This window comes from Euprymna scolopes, chromosome 27 (assembly GCF_053919585.1).
Source record: "Euprymna scolopes isolate OS-2025 chromosome 27, ASM5391958v1, whole genome shotgun sequence".
In the NCBI taxonomy this organism is placed as follows: domain Eukaryota; kingdom Metazoa; phylum Mollusca; class Cephalopoda; order Sepiida; family Sepiolidae; genus Euprymna; species Euprymna scolopes.
This window is the reverse complement of record NC_136508.1, coordinates 19,135,156-19,150,637: the sequence shown is the minus strand read 5'-3', so window position 1 is coordinate 19,150,637 and position 15,482 is coordinate 19,135,156.

Genomic DNA, 15,482 nt, shown 5'->3' with positions numbered 1-15,482 from the left:
GCCCAGTTCTGAAGGTGAAGGAATTAACGCTTGTACCCAATTTTTCGATATTCGTAGTCGAAAAAATCGGGATCAAAAAAGATATCGATTTCTTAAAATTCCTTCGCTTTTGAACATTTTAGGCATACCCACATACATTTGAACATTATTTGAACATTTTAGGTATACATACATACATTTGAACATTTGTTTAACATTTTAGGCATACATAGTACATTTAAACATTTGTTGAACATTTTAGACATACATACATTTGAACATTTGTTGAACATTTTAGGCATACATACATACATACATTTGAACATTTGTTGAACATTTTAGGCATACATACATACATACATTTGAACATTTGTTGAACATTTTAGGCATACATACATACATTTAACATTTGTTGAACATTTTAGACATACATACATACATACATACATTTGAACATTTGTTGAACATTTTAGGCATACATACATACATTTGAACATTTGTTGAACATTTTAGGCATACATACATACATTTGGACATTTGTTGAACATTTTAGACATACATACATACACACATTTGAATATTTGTTGGACATTGTAGGCTTACATACATATATTTGAACATTTGTTGAACATTTTAGGCATACATACATGCATTTGAACATGCATACATACATCCATACATACATACCTGCATACAGACATTTAAACAGACAGGTGAGACTTATATTATAAATGACGTTTGCAAATACTTCCGTGTTTTCTGTTGTTTTACCATGCCTATTATTGTTATTAAATAACCTGATTTTGCTATGAATTAATATATTTTAAACGACCGTGTTTTTATAATTTTCCTTTATCACATTTATAGTAAATTATTATTATATAGATGTTGTGGAGAAACCACCCTATGAATATATTCAACCATCGTAAATATGAACCGTAACTCTTAAGGATTCATGGTAGGTTGCTAGTTTCTAAGTTTACTTCGCGTGCTCGGTGGAACGTAAACCACTTCTTTCATTCTGTAACACTTTGGTTGTCTTTTATTGATACACGTCTTGTCTTTCACTTTTTTTTTTAGATCCATAGCAATTATGTAATAATGCACTCGCATGGTGTAGCAACGTGCGTCTTGATTAAAAGCATTACTAACGTATATAATAATATTTCTATGGAGGTTGTATTAAAATTAGATTCTCTTGCTCTTGCTTACTCTCTTTCTTTTTATCGTTTTTAAACCATAATCATGTGACCGTTTAGTCATCGATCAGCAATAAAGGAGTTAAAAAAGAAATACCTTTGCTGACGGAGAAGAGGAAAACAGAGATATTTTGGATTTAAACGTATTTGCTGTCGAAATATGAATTCAAAAAAATTCATAAAGACTGCATCTATAAAGTAAACAAGTGCAACGCACACACAAATAAAATAATTTGATATCTTTGATGTCTTGGAGGACAACATTAAAATATAAATTCCACTCCCTAAAGTTTTTTGTTAACGCCCACTTGTGAACTTTCCCAGTGAATTATATATAAACAAATTAATAATGATGGCAAAGCTGCTGCTGATAATAATAATAATAATAATAATAATAATAATAATAATAATAACGTTAATAATAATAAGATTACTACTACTACTAATAATAATAATAAGATTAATAATGATAATAATAATTATAAAAAATAATAATACTAACATTTATAATAATACTAATAAATATAATAATAATTATCATTATTATTATAATAATTATGATAATAATAACATTAATAATAACATTAATAATAACATTAATACTACTACTATTGATAATAATAATAATAATAATAATAATAATAATAATAATAATAATAATAATAATAATAAATGAAAAAGCGGTTACGATATAGAATTAAACAATGTATTTTACTTTGGTGACAATACAGTAAGTGGGAAGTTCAAAGTAGAAAAAAAGACCGGTAAAAAATGGACCCGCAAAATCTGGAAAGTAATTGATATTTAAATCATAGATCACCAAATTAAAGCAAAAAAACATAAAACGATAAACAAAAAGAAAATGACTAGAAGATCACGGACCAGTAGGGATCTTACTAGCAGGAGGGGGGGGGGGCTTAACGAACAACATGAGATATGAAAGCAAACACCAGCAGCAAATAAAGGGAAATAAAGAGGATACACAGACAGAACTGAAAAGTGTAAACAAAACAGAATATTCAAAAGCACTGAATTCAAGTTCTCACAGAATATGAACAGACAGAGGACAAGAACAGAAAAACCGGACTCTATAGAAACAAAACTCCTCTGGAATCGGATATGGGAAGATGGACAGGAGTGTAATAGAAATGCCGAATTGCCGAAACACATGAAGTCGGCAAGGAATCTCTCAAGAAAATCTCATGGAAAATATCAAACTGGAGAGTACCAGGTCACAAGTACATATCTGCTCATAGATTTTAAAAATCCACAACTCTACATGAAAGACTAATTCAGAACCTGAAACTACGTATCCAAAACGCACAAATACCAGAACGTATGACCAAAGATAAAACCACATTGCTGATGAAAGATGCAGAAAAAGGAACCATCCCCAGCAATTACAGGCCTATTACATATTTATCTCCAATATGAAAAATATTAAGAGCACAGATGAGGAAACAAATTTATCATTTCTCTCATAATCGCGGACAATTTCCCGATGAACAGAAAAGATGCTAAGATGAAAAATAAAAGAGAAGAAATGACATGTTATGCATAGACCAAATGTATCTGAACGAAGTGAGAAGTAGGAAGGAGAACTCGCTATGGCGTCGACCAACTACACGCATGCGTATGAAAAGATTCCACAAGCACTGATAATTGAATGCCTGGGAATGAACTAAATATCAATTTAATAGTAAATGCCATGAAAAAATTAGTACATCCCGGAGATTAAAGCAAAAAAAGGACCTTCCAATGGGATTCTTTATAACCCCTACTATTCATCGTAGCTAGGATGCCCCTTAACAAAATACTAAGAAAATTCCAAGGGAGATAAAGTTAACTCATACACGTGAAAGAAGGAGTAACCTCATGTGTATGGATTATTTGACGTTGTTTGCAAAAAAAAACAAAAAAAAAACAAGAAAAACTTTTAGACGCTCATGAACAGAACCAGAATCTTCAGTCAGGATATCCGAATTAAATTCGAGATTGAAAACTGTGCGCTCCTGATCATTATTGTAAGCAAGTAAAAGTGTGATATTACCCACGCAAAAAGAGATAAGGGCGCTATTTGAACATGACAGTGTAATATTTGTGGGTTCTGGAAGTATACACCATCAAAACAATAAAATTAAAACAGAAAATTATAAATGAATACTTCAGAGAAAAACAAGTAAACTCCTCGAAACGAAGTTAACATCTACTTTCCTCCGAATGTTTTTGTGAGTTTCAACACTATCTGACGCCACAACAAATACGCGAGGGGTGCCAAAGAGTATGCAAATACCGAGGAAAGAATACATTAGCTACACATCCATTGGATGAGTACAGAGAGGACTGGGATTTTACGGAGACATTTTGCAATACAAATACAAGTTAAGAGTAATCATCGCCACCAACAAGAAATACAACAGTAAGCTGCATAAGTATATATATATATATATATATATATATATATATATATATATATATATATATATATATATATATAAATATATTACACATTTAAATAATAATTATATCATGGTATCGGACGAGAAATATTATATATATGATAGACCGAGAAATGATATAATAAAAAGATGGCGCTGCAATATTTCATATATATATATATATATATATATATATATATATATATATATATATATATATATATATATATATATATATATATATACATACACATATATAATGCATGTATTTTTATGATTTTTTTAAACAATAAACTGCGTGCATGCATGTTTCAAGGTAACTACCTCTCGTCAGCGTAGCTTTACTGTTTCTAGGAATCGAACTTCGAACCATGTGTATAAGAGTCCGGCGCGTTATATATAAATTATTGAATGATTAGATGTTCCCCCAAAAAAGCCTGGTGCCACTTTGACGAAGAAGGCTACTATCAGGGGCATAATTGCAAGGATGCTATGTAGAGAGTTGAGCAGTAACATGTCTGTCCACGTTACACTTGAAGTTCTGCATGGCAGTACAATCAGAGAAGCAAGGACCCGGGAGTCTAGCAGTTATGAAAAGAAACTGTAAGAGTAGAAGCCCTTCTGTCACCTTCGGATTTTTTACTGTGTAGGTGTGGGATTTTGCTGCTTGTATGCTCTGTCGTGATGATTTACGTCGATAGGGTAAAATGGCTTTCAGTTCGTCGAAGCCTATACCATCAAAATACTTGTAAAACAGGCAGTGAGATGCAACATTTCCTCGACAACACTATTCGATACATGTCGCCTTTTAGTAGTATATGATACTTTCAAGCGTAATTTTTTAGCAGAATAGTTGGTTGGTTGTTTTTGTTTTACGGCATATTAACCTTTTTCAGTTTATTTAATGTCGAATCTAGTGATTCTGAACAAATTTTTTTAAATAGAATATATTTGTTATTTTTTTTTTAATCAGTTGGTATTTAACCAATAGTTGGGACCGTAACAGTCACTACCACTCTGGGTCAGAGTGGACCTGTAGGCAATGGCAATTTAAGGGTGGTTTCACACTCTCCAAAGTCGTCACTATCAGGTATAGTTTAAGGTTATATCCAGGACCTTGTAGCGGGATAGTTAGAGCCCCCCCCCTTCCTAGCAACACTCGCAGCTATGCACTCCTTGTATCTGCTTCAACACATGTTCCCTGTGACCGTAAAACTGTTTCATTAGCCATAGCCCTTAATGGTTTAGATTATTTCTTGTAATTATTTAAGGTAGAAGCTTAGTCTTAACAGCATTGCATGTTGCCATCAATTTTTGTCCCCATTCCACTAGAGTTATTCCTCTAGGGTTTCTGTTGTTGCCTTAGATATGTGTTCAGTCGATTTCCCCTCGTGCCCGCCATAGAGTATCGTGTAATCAGCAAATAGACACATCTTACATAAAATTTTATTAATCAATATTAGCAATTATAGAGGATAAGAATCGATCCCTGAGGTACACCCGCATTTATATCAGTTTCTGTTTACGTACGTACATCAACGACAACGTGGATTCTTCTCTCCATTAAGAAGGATTTAAATATGTTAAGTATTCATCCAGTAATACCATGTGCCTGTGTATGTGTATGCGGGCGGTGTTTAATAAAGCGGCCCACTCTTACGTTTACAAAACGCGTATAGGCACGTGTTAGAAAATCAGCAGTAGCCTATAGTAACTGACAAGCGAAAATATAAGCAGCAGGAGCAGCAGCCGTTAAAGCGCATATGCAAATGTAACAAGTGTGCATGCGCTGATGCCACGGTAACGATACGAAACAAGGACAGAAATAGGGCAGTATGTAATCTATCAAGGAACGATCGGACGTGTTTTGTCTCGTATGGCGCGAAAGAGGAAATGCGCCGCGTGATCGATACAGCGAAAAACGAGGCGACAACAAATAATATAAGACACACGACATAATTATTAGTTTTATTCGACATTGATAAGTAATATCATTTCTTAAATTAATTTTTATTTTCACTTGTTTCTTGCGATGTAATAAGGTTCATTCTACGCTGTTCGTTCACCATTTCTATATTTGCTAATTTGTCATTCTCAGTCTTTGTTTTCTTTTTCTTTTTTTACATTTTTCTCTATATCTGTTTCTATTCTATTTTCTCTTTCGGTGAACTGCTATACGTTGGAATTCGCTCCCGGGCCCCTGCTTCCTCAACTGTACTGACATGCAGAAGTTCAAGTGTAATGTGCACTGACGTCTTACTGCACAACTCCCTACATAGTACCCCAGTAGATTATGTCCCTGTTTGGTGCCCCATGCCCCATACACCAAGGTGGCACTGTGCCTTGTTTGGGGTGAAAATATAATGAAAAAAATGTCCTTCTAGTTGTGAGTGTTCTATATCTTTCTGTTTCTCTCCATTATACTTCCATCTTCTCGCTTTCACAAATGATTTGGTTTGGTTTCTCCGATTTGTTAGCTTTCATTTGATACTGCATTTTGTATGTTGTTGCATATTTTATTTTCGTTTTTTTTTCCTCCCCGCTCTTGTCTTCTTTTATATTTTTAATTATTTTCTCATTTTTTTTAGCTTTTCTTGTTCGTCTTTGTATACGTTCCTAAACATTTTCTTCTGTCATTCATCCACTTTCCTGCTTCTCACTTGAATTTATTCGCCTTTCTTTCTCTTAAATCATTACATACTACTACTACTACTACCACTACTACTACTACTACTACTACTACTACTACTACTACTGCCGCTGCTTGTTTTACTGCCTGTGTTAATACTGTCACTGCAGTAGTACTACTGCTAAAACTGCTAGTGTAATGATGCTGCTACTACAACTACTACGGTTGCTACTGCGATTATTATTGCTTCTACCTCTACAACTACCACGGATATACTACTACTACTACTAGGAATACTGCTACTACTACTATAACGACTATCACCACTCTGCTACTTATATAACTACTTCGATTACTGCTATTACTATCCTTACTAGTGCGACTGTTACTACTACATATAGCACTAGTACTACTGCGGTTACTACTATTATGTTAGTAGTACTACTACTATTACAAACTCTACGTCTTATTTCTCCTTGCATTTTATTATCAATACACCTTCCATTTATTTTACCTGTTCCCCTTCGTCTTTTTCTTCAAGTCCTTAGAATTATTTCTTTGTTTCTTATTTACTTTTACTTTTCTGTATTACGTCCTAGCCTTCTGCTTTCTTTTCTTCATTTTTTATCTTTTTAGTATTATTTCTTTTTTTTTTTTTTATTACATTTTCACCCCAAACAAGGCACATTGCCACTTTAATGTAGGGGGCTACTATCAAGGGAAACATCTACTGGGGTACTATGTAGGGATTAGGGCAGCGAGATGTTGGTTCACGTTGCACTTGAACTTATGCATGTCAGTACAGTTGGGGAAGCAGTGACCTGGAATGGAATTCCAAAGTCTAGCAGTTCTGGGGAAGAAACTACTGGAGTAGAAGGATCTTTTACATCTAGGGATCTCTACAGTGTGGGGGTGGGATTGTGTAGCTTGTCGGGTCTGTCGAGGGTGTTCACGTCGTGGGGGCACAAGTGCTTGCAGTTCTTCAGAGCATTCACCATTATAATACTTGTAGAACAGGCAGAGGGATGCAACGTTTCGACGATGGGACAGAGGCTGAAGTTTTTATGCCAGTTTAGGGCCTATCAGATTTGCGACTCTCTTTTGAACCCTGTCAAGGAGCGAGAGACTAGTAGCCGATGCACCGGCCCAAATGTGACAGCAATACTCCATACATGGGCGAATAGTGGCCTTATAGAGGTACATGATACTTTCGGGTGTTAGAAGTTTTCTAGCACGGTAGAGAGAGCCCACCTTCCTCGCAGCGGCCCTGGCAATGCCCTCGATGTAATTGTTCCAGCTCATGTTTCCTGTGAACGTTAGGCCAAGGAGCTTGAAAGACGTACTCTCAGCTAAAGAGTTGTTGGCCATTGCTATAGGTGGTAGAGAAGGTTTCTTCTTCGGATTCTCTTTCATTTATTATTTTGTATTTTGTTGTTCCTATCCCTGCAGGGACCCTGCTCTCCTCGTTTTTCTTTTTTTTTCTTTTTATCCTCTTCCTCCCTTTCTTATTACATTTTTATCCTGGCTTTTTTTTTTTATAATACGTCATCTACCATTCTGTTCGCTTTATTTCTTAAAAATCTGTGGATTCTGTATTCGACGTTAAATAACCCGAAAAGGTTAATATGCCGTAAAACAAAAACAACCAACCAATCACTGATGATGTAATTCTCTATCTATATTAAAACTCAGTACGTCCAGGGATAAACTATTGTTGCCACATCTGGGCAGGAGCTGCTCGAAAAGCTTATCCTGCCTTGACAGATTACAAAATAGACATTGTAACTTTATGGGGGGGGAGGCCTTTTTCTTTTCCCAGTAACATTTTTCCCACAGAAGGGGTGTTGCGAGCTTGTCCTTGTTTTATCGTTATTTCCACGGCAACTGAACGTCTGAGCTCCAATCTCTGGTCTTGCTTGTCAATCTGTTTTCGAAAAACACCCGTCTAGCTGAAACCACTGTCAATAACTTTCCCTACTGGTTAACTGTGTCTAAATCAAAACGTAGATTCAACGAACACCACTTCTTTCTGAGAACGGCTCAATAGTGGAACTCTCTTTCGTTTGCCTGTTTCCCAACTGACTACAACTTGGTTGTCTTCAAGTCCAGCATAAACACGTTCTTGATGAACCGCCAACATAATAATCCAATATGCCAAATTTCTATTAATAACGACTACTGCAATATAGTCCCATTGGTTTCTGTACAGTCAATGATTCTTATCCTTGAGTGACCTCATGGCCTTGATAAGTGGTGGGTCCTATCTACAAATCAGTTTTACTTTATTTTCTATTCGCCCTCCTCCTTTTTTCTTAGTCCTCTGTTACTAAGCTCTGCCTATTATTCCTATGTTCTTTTTTCTTAATCCCCCTATTACCGCCATGTTCTTATTTACACACTCTCTCTCTCTCTCTCTTTCTATTCATGTCTCTCTTCTTGTAATTCATCCCGGTATTCTCGATCTTTTTCTTCTTTCACTGCTCATTCTTCTTTTGTCCCCCTTTATTCTACCCTCTTTTTCCCCTCAGTAAATGTCCGCAATATATTCCTATTTTTATGTTTTCTTTTCCACGACTGAAGTCCGAGTCTATACTGGTCACGTTTTAAATCGATCTTAACCTTCGGGTTAATCGAAGCATGCAACCCCTAAACAAAGCACACTAATCCGAAATGAGTTGCTCGGACATCTATGCTTGTCCCCAGGGAATGACTTCGGAGATTTTGCGACATCTATTTCCAGAGCGAGCGACCGTTTGGGGAAAAAAAGCATTTTAAACCAAGGGATAATACTTATATCTCCGAGGACAGAAGACAATTGAGGTTTTAGATCTACGATCGCTTTAGTCAGGACTGATATATTAAAACAGCGGGAAACTTTGCGTCGTGTACAATTCGTCTCAATCTTTATACACAAAGTACGATTATCTGTTTGTCGTATTACGATTATAGAGCCGTTGTTCTTATATTTTATGTTATAATCACAAAGCATCGTCCGATACAATGCGACCATTCTTAAGTGATTTATTTACCGAATTCGATAGCCATTCTGTCAAACACAAATGCCTGTGCGAAATTTAGAACAGAAGTATTCATCAAATTAGAATTTATAAATGCGTGCCCGTACATATACTATGCCGTGCTTCTAAAACATATAAAATTGTCACTAAATGAAACCCTTCCATGAAGAATGTTTATTAAATAATCATCTAGTCCGAATTTAAAGGACACAGGTGAAGCCTGCATGTCCCCCCCCGTGAGTACACAGTGAACGAAACATTAAAAAATGACTAAGCTCCGCCTTTGACCGCCTTCCCCCGATTCACCCCCAGAAGGTATCACGGGGCGTGAAATCCTTGGGAAAAAAACAAACGGTGCAGTTTTAGTCTTTAGCATGTATAAAGTGTATTTCTCAACCATGTATAAAAAGAAATGACTACGCTCACCATTTGCACGCCATTTAGCCTCAAAAGTCCCCAAGTTAATAACATATTTAAATTTGAATTCAGCAAGATGAAAAAAACTGTAAAATAGACATACACAGACATTTTAGAAAAATATGGTAGAATAGACCCAAAAATTGAGTGTATTAATTAGCCCTAAAATAACCCTTGGGGCATAGTTAAGAGTTATCGCTAAGTATAAACACTCAAAATTATATATAAATCAGTTATTTGCAACTTTCCCGAAAGTTTTATAAAAATAACAGGTATCACTTTTTTTAATAAGCAGAAAAGTGTCAATTTTAGTCATTTGAACGGGGAAACCAGATTTTTTTTTCTGGAAAATCAGTTGTGTTTCATGGTTACTCATATCATGTTTAATTTTTTTGCAAAATTATACAAATTCTAATGCGTAGTTATTGAGAAAAGTATTGACAGACGAACGGACAAAGAAAGAAATGTGAATCTAAAGGGCAATCCTCTTTTGGTTAAGGGACCAGAAAAAAACAAAAAAGCAAAAAAACAAAGATATTTGATAATTTATTAACACTTTCAACCTCAAGACTTAATAAAATTTTAAAATAAAACAAATATAATATAGGCTACTTTAATACGCATATTAAATTGTGGAGTAAATAAGTAGTAACTAAATTTTTTAAATATTAACACATATTAAACTTAAATCCATATAAAAGCATCATATTTTTTCCTGTGTTTTAATTGCTTTATCTAGAATAATGAGATCTCCATTATCTGGAAAGGTTTAATATAAAGATTACATGTTCACTTGTTATTGCAAAAACGCGTAATTTAAATTATATGAATTGTGTTTGTAAAAAGAATCAGCCTCCTATCTTGAACGATATCTACTGTGCACTTTTTTCCCAATGTTCATAACTTTGGTATTAGCAGCTTCACCTGAAAAAGTCAATAAATGTACAATAAAGATTCGCCAACCATAATAGGTCATGAACTATCAAGTAAACATCAACCTCTGTCCCGTCGCCAAATAGCGGCATCTTTGTGCATGTTTTACAAGGATTTTAAAGGAAACTGCTCTGACGAACTCTAAACATTAGTACATTTTCGATGTCAATGACCTGGAAAAATCTAACACGCAGAAAAAGTCCACCTAAATATACCTAGCTGATGTAAATTCTTTTACTTGAATCAATTTATCCCTCCGAATGAAGTACTTTGGTATTTTTGGCCCAACCCTGATGTCCTGACTGTACTTTCATGCAGAAATGCAAGTGTAAGGTAAGCAGAAATCTCGCTACCCAACTTCTAAACTAGTACCCCTATAAATCTAGTCCCTAAATAGTAAGTCCTAAATACTAAGTGGATGTGTGCGTCGTTTGGGGTAAAATTACAATAAAAACAAGTTTTTAAAAAGAACAGGCTGGATGAAAATGCTCTAGAATATACAGAAATATATGAATCATTTACTAAAACAAAAAGTATATAGTCGCATATATGCATATGCCCATATATATATATATATATATACATATATATATATACATATATATATATATATATATATATATATATATATATATATATATATAGAGAGAGAGAGAGAGAGAGAGAGAGAGAGCGACCTGTGAATCTGTGCGAGGTGTATACTAGACTCTTCCAAACGTTATAAAGCTACCAAGAGATCGTGGGATCATGAAATCGAATGAACTTTTGCACGCCATAATTTGTGTACATATTCAACGGCATTCTGTAGCACTTTTGCCAACGTAACATATGACTAAGCTTTGACCCCTGAATCGCGATTTGTCATGCAAGTCCAAAATTTAAGCTCTCTATATTTTCAACTCAGGATGTGAGAAGATTACGGAGATGGGATTGATGCTGTTAAAACGAACGAGTCTTTTTGTTTAAGAATTTATAGTCCTGCATAATCGCCTTTATTCTCAATGGACTTTTGCAAGTAATTCAATTCTTCTGATGTATGCCAATGAAAATAATTGATTACTCAAGTCTGACACTGCCAATATCTGCAACAGAGAAATTAAAGTTTCAGACCATGAATGCATATTTTCAGTATCAATGGAATTCGAACTCTTTTGTGATGTATTTGGGTGGAATAAAAATAAGAGGCATAACAAAATAAAGTTTGATATGAGTATATGTAGAGTCGGTCCTGTTTATTTATTTCTGAAAAATAGCTACGCGGTCTCACAGTTCGCAATATAGAGTACACTATTTTGGGGATGTTTTATAAAAGTAAATGCGTTATAGAAACTTTATAATTAAAAACAGATGGGTATGAATATATAATAGTAATGAAAGTGTATGTTTTTTATATATCATATTTTATTTTATCCAGTGAAAATTAATTGGTAATATCATGTAATTTACAAAACCTAATCATATTTTTATTCGTTAATAACAAATTTAGAACCTTCAATTTCTTTTTGCCAAAGTGAATTGCCTATATAAATGACCGGAAAATTTGACTTAAACTTTGATACATATATAGATTGGTGTCAATTTAAACTAGTTTTACATAAATTACACTGGCCAGCAATTGTTGAATGTTATCCAAGGTTCTATAATTGGTTTAGTGTATTTTAGCAGCCGTTTTATTATATCATATTATTCTGCTAAGTTTATTTGAAAAATAGATATTGTGATTAAATTGATTGCATATGGTATGCATAATCGGCTGGCTTTTGTCAACAACGATTATCCTAACTATATTTAAAAGATGAAAACGTTGTGTCTATATACTGATTACCCGATATAAATCCTGAATTTTGACAATTGAATTGTGGACATTGATAAATTTAAGTACACGTAAATTGCATATAGCTCCCAATTGTTCAAACTTCAGGGATAGGACCTCCCTTACTCCAAACTCAATGCTCAGCGGCAGAGAGTTTACTCCTAAGATTCAAACAGTAGTCACTCATCATGCCTACCTCTCAATGATTTTATCTGGACTCCATCTATTTCAAATGGAATCTCTATCTTTTATTGTTACTCATTGAATGCAGATTCTCATGAAAACGGTCCATATGTGTAAATAGGTAGAGAATCTAGCCACTCAGGTTTCAATATAAGTTTCTCAATGCGGCCCGCATATTTTTAAGAAGTTTTGCGTAGTTTCTGACTTTACTGATGCTAAAGAAAGTTATTCCCTCCCACAATAAGCGTCTTCCACGCTTTCAGTGTCAATTCGTCCATTGTGTTTTCGAACTCTGACTCTCTGATGAGCTATCAGATCTAACAACTATCAGTTTTGAAAATACCAGTATTCAACGTCATTTTTTAAATCCTGTGTGGCACAAGTAATTCAAACAGTTATCATCTTTGCTTAAACCCTTGGTGAAATGCTTTATTTAGCCGAGCTTGATGTGCAGTGATTGGAAAAGTATTCAGAGTGTCGTTGATATCTTTCTATTTTTTGCAACATTTCAGTCTTTCTTCGTATATTCTGAGCACCAAGTTTTAAAAGATTTTTAGATTCTCTACTGAGACAATTACTCAGAAATATACTCCTGACGTACGTCATATCAGTATAATAATAATCATTCTCGATAAAACACGGCATTATCCCCTAACTTACGCCCTGGATATGACCTTAAACAATATCCAGTGGTGACATACCAGCTAGCGGGCTTTAGGGAGTGTGGAGCTACTCTTTAATTGCCATTGCTGCCAGATCCATTCTGATCCGAAGTAAGGGTCCCCAGTATGGGTTAAATAGAAACTGACTTGAAAACAAATATATTCTATGAAAAAAAACCTTAAATCTTGGATTCGGCATTAAATAACATGGAAAGGGTTTATATGCCGTAAAACAAAAACAATCAACCAACCAACCAATCAACCACCACATTACTTTTCTACAAAGATCCACACACACGTACAGTTTAAAAAAATGTAGCGATAGATAAAAAAGAAAATCGATTGCTTGAGCGAAACCACTGTGATTTGGAATTCGTTTCATCATATTCGTCTAAAATCAGCCTAGGAAAACGCACACTACAAAATTGTTGTTGACTAGCGTAGGTTTAGAACTTATTTATCATATTAAGTATTTTTATAAAATATAATAAAAAAAAATCTTGCTGACATTATTCTGCAGAGAGTTTTCATCTCTGTCATTCTATTGGGATGATGTGTAGAAAATGTTTTTGAATACAGGTATTATTATATATTTCCCCAAGTATTGCCCATATTATTGTCATTTTGTTTAAAACCAACTCAGATTTGAGAAATAAGGCAAAATAGAGAGATTTCATTTAGAAAAACGAAAAATAATTTCTAACATTGCGCCGTTTTATTCTCTGCACATACAAGAAAATTACTTTTTTACATGTTTAACATAAAACTAAACACACCGACGTGCGTATTGATTATGGTTCGAAGGATGGTCAAAGGTATTCTCAGACACACGTACACACAATTTTATTTGTAGAAATATATGTACATAATGTGCATAGATAAATGCATATAAATGTACATGTATATTTTGCAATATGAAAAGCATATATATATATATATATATATATATATATATATATATACTTGTTTATTGTTATATAAACATGCTCACATCCCGCTGCTACAAATAGCCACTTGTTTACATCAAACAACAGATATCATCAGGCAGCGACTTGACTATTCAAAAGTTCAATGAATAATCTGGTTATAAACAAGTATTATCAGCTCTTTTTATTGAGCACTATCTAACAACCTCGTTGAATTCATTAGTCCATTACTTTGGAATATAAAAAAACCCGAGTATATATATATATATATATATATATATATATATATATATATATATATATATATATATATATATTTACACACATCTATGCATGTATATATATATATAAATATATATATATATATATATATATATATATATATATATATATATATATATGTATATATATATAGGGTGTCCCAATTAAATGTGTGCACTCTATAAATGACTATACAACATGCATTTATGATAAGAAAGGAAAGTTTCATACATCGAAATACTATGAACTAATTTGAAAACTAGCTAATTATTGGTCATTGTGGTCTATGCACAGCTGACAACGGACACTTTTTCAATAGATTAAATTTGTATATTAGTCAGGTTCCTAATGTAATTTTGTGGGAACGTTTAGGAGATTTGCAAACGTATACATTTTTGGAAAGGTTTTTGTCTCAGGAATCAGAAAATCAATGTGTGCCTTTGCCCTGATGCGGACATGGCAGCCATATTTGAATTACAAAATGGACGTCGTAAGATGTACGTTTTTAAATATCTCGGTTTCTAAATAAGCTGAAACACTGATTTTAACTGCTAAACCTACATTTTTAAGGCCACGGAACCATGTGGTGGTTATAAAATTTTCCCACATGTGTATATGACGGTTATATTGGAATTTACAAAATGGCCGTTGTAAAATATACGTTTTGAACTATCTTGGCCTCTAAATAAGCTGGAGCACTGATTTTATCTGCTAAACCTCCATTTTCAGGGTCATAGAAGCACATAGTGGTAGTTATAGAGCAAAAATATGTTTAACATTAACCGTTAGATTCATAACTGGGTTCACACTGATGTGGTGTTGTTTTATTGCAATATATTTGTAATAAAAATATGTATCATTTATAAATTACTACTTCAGCTGTTCCTACAAAAATCTGGCTTTTACATCACTAGTTCAAATTGTTAATTTACCTCTGATACTTTGAGAACTTGTAGTTTGTGTATTGCTATTCTAACATTACTGTAATTCTCTCTGAGTTTGTTGGTTAAGCATGAGTGATGAGG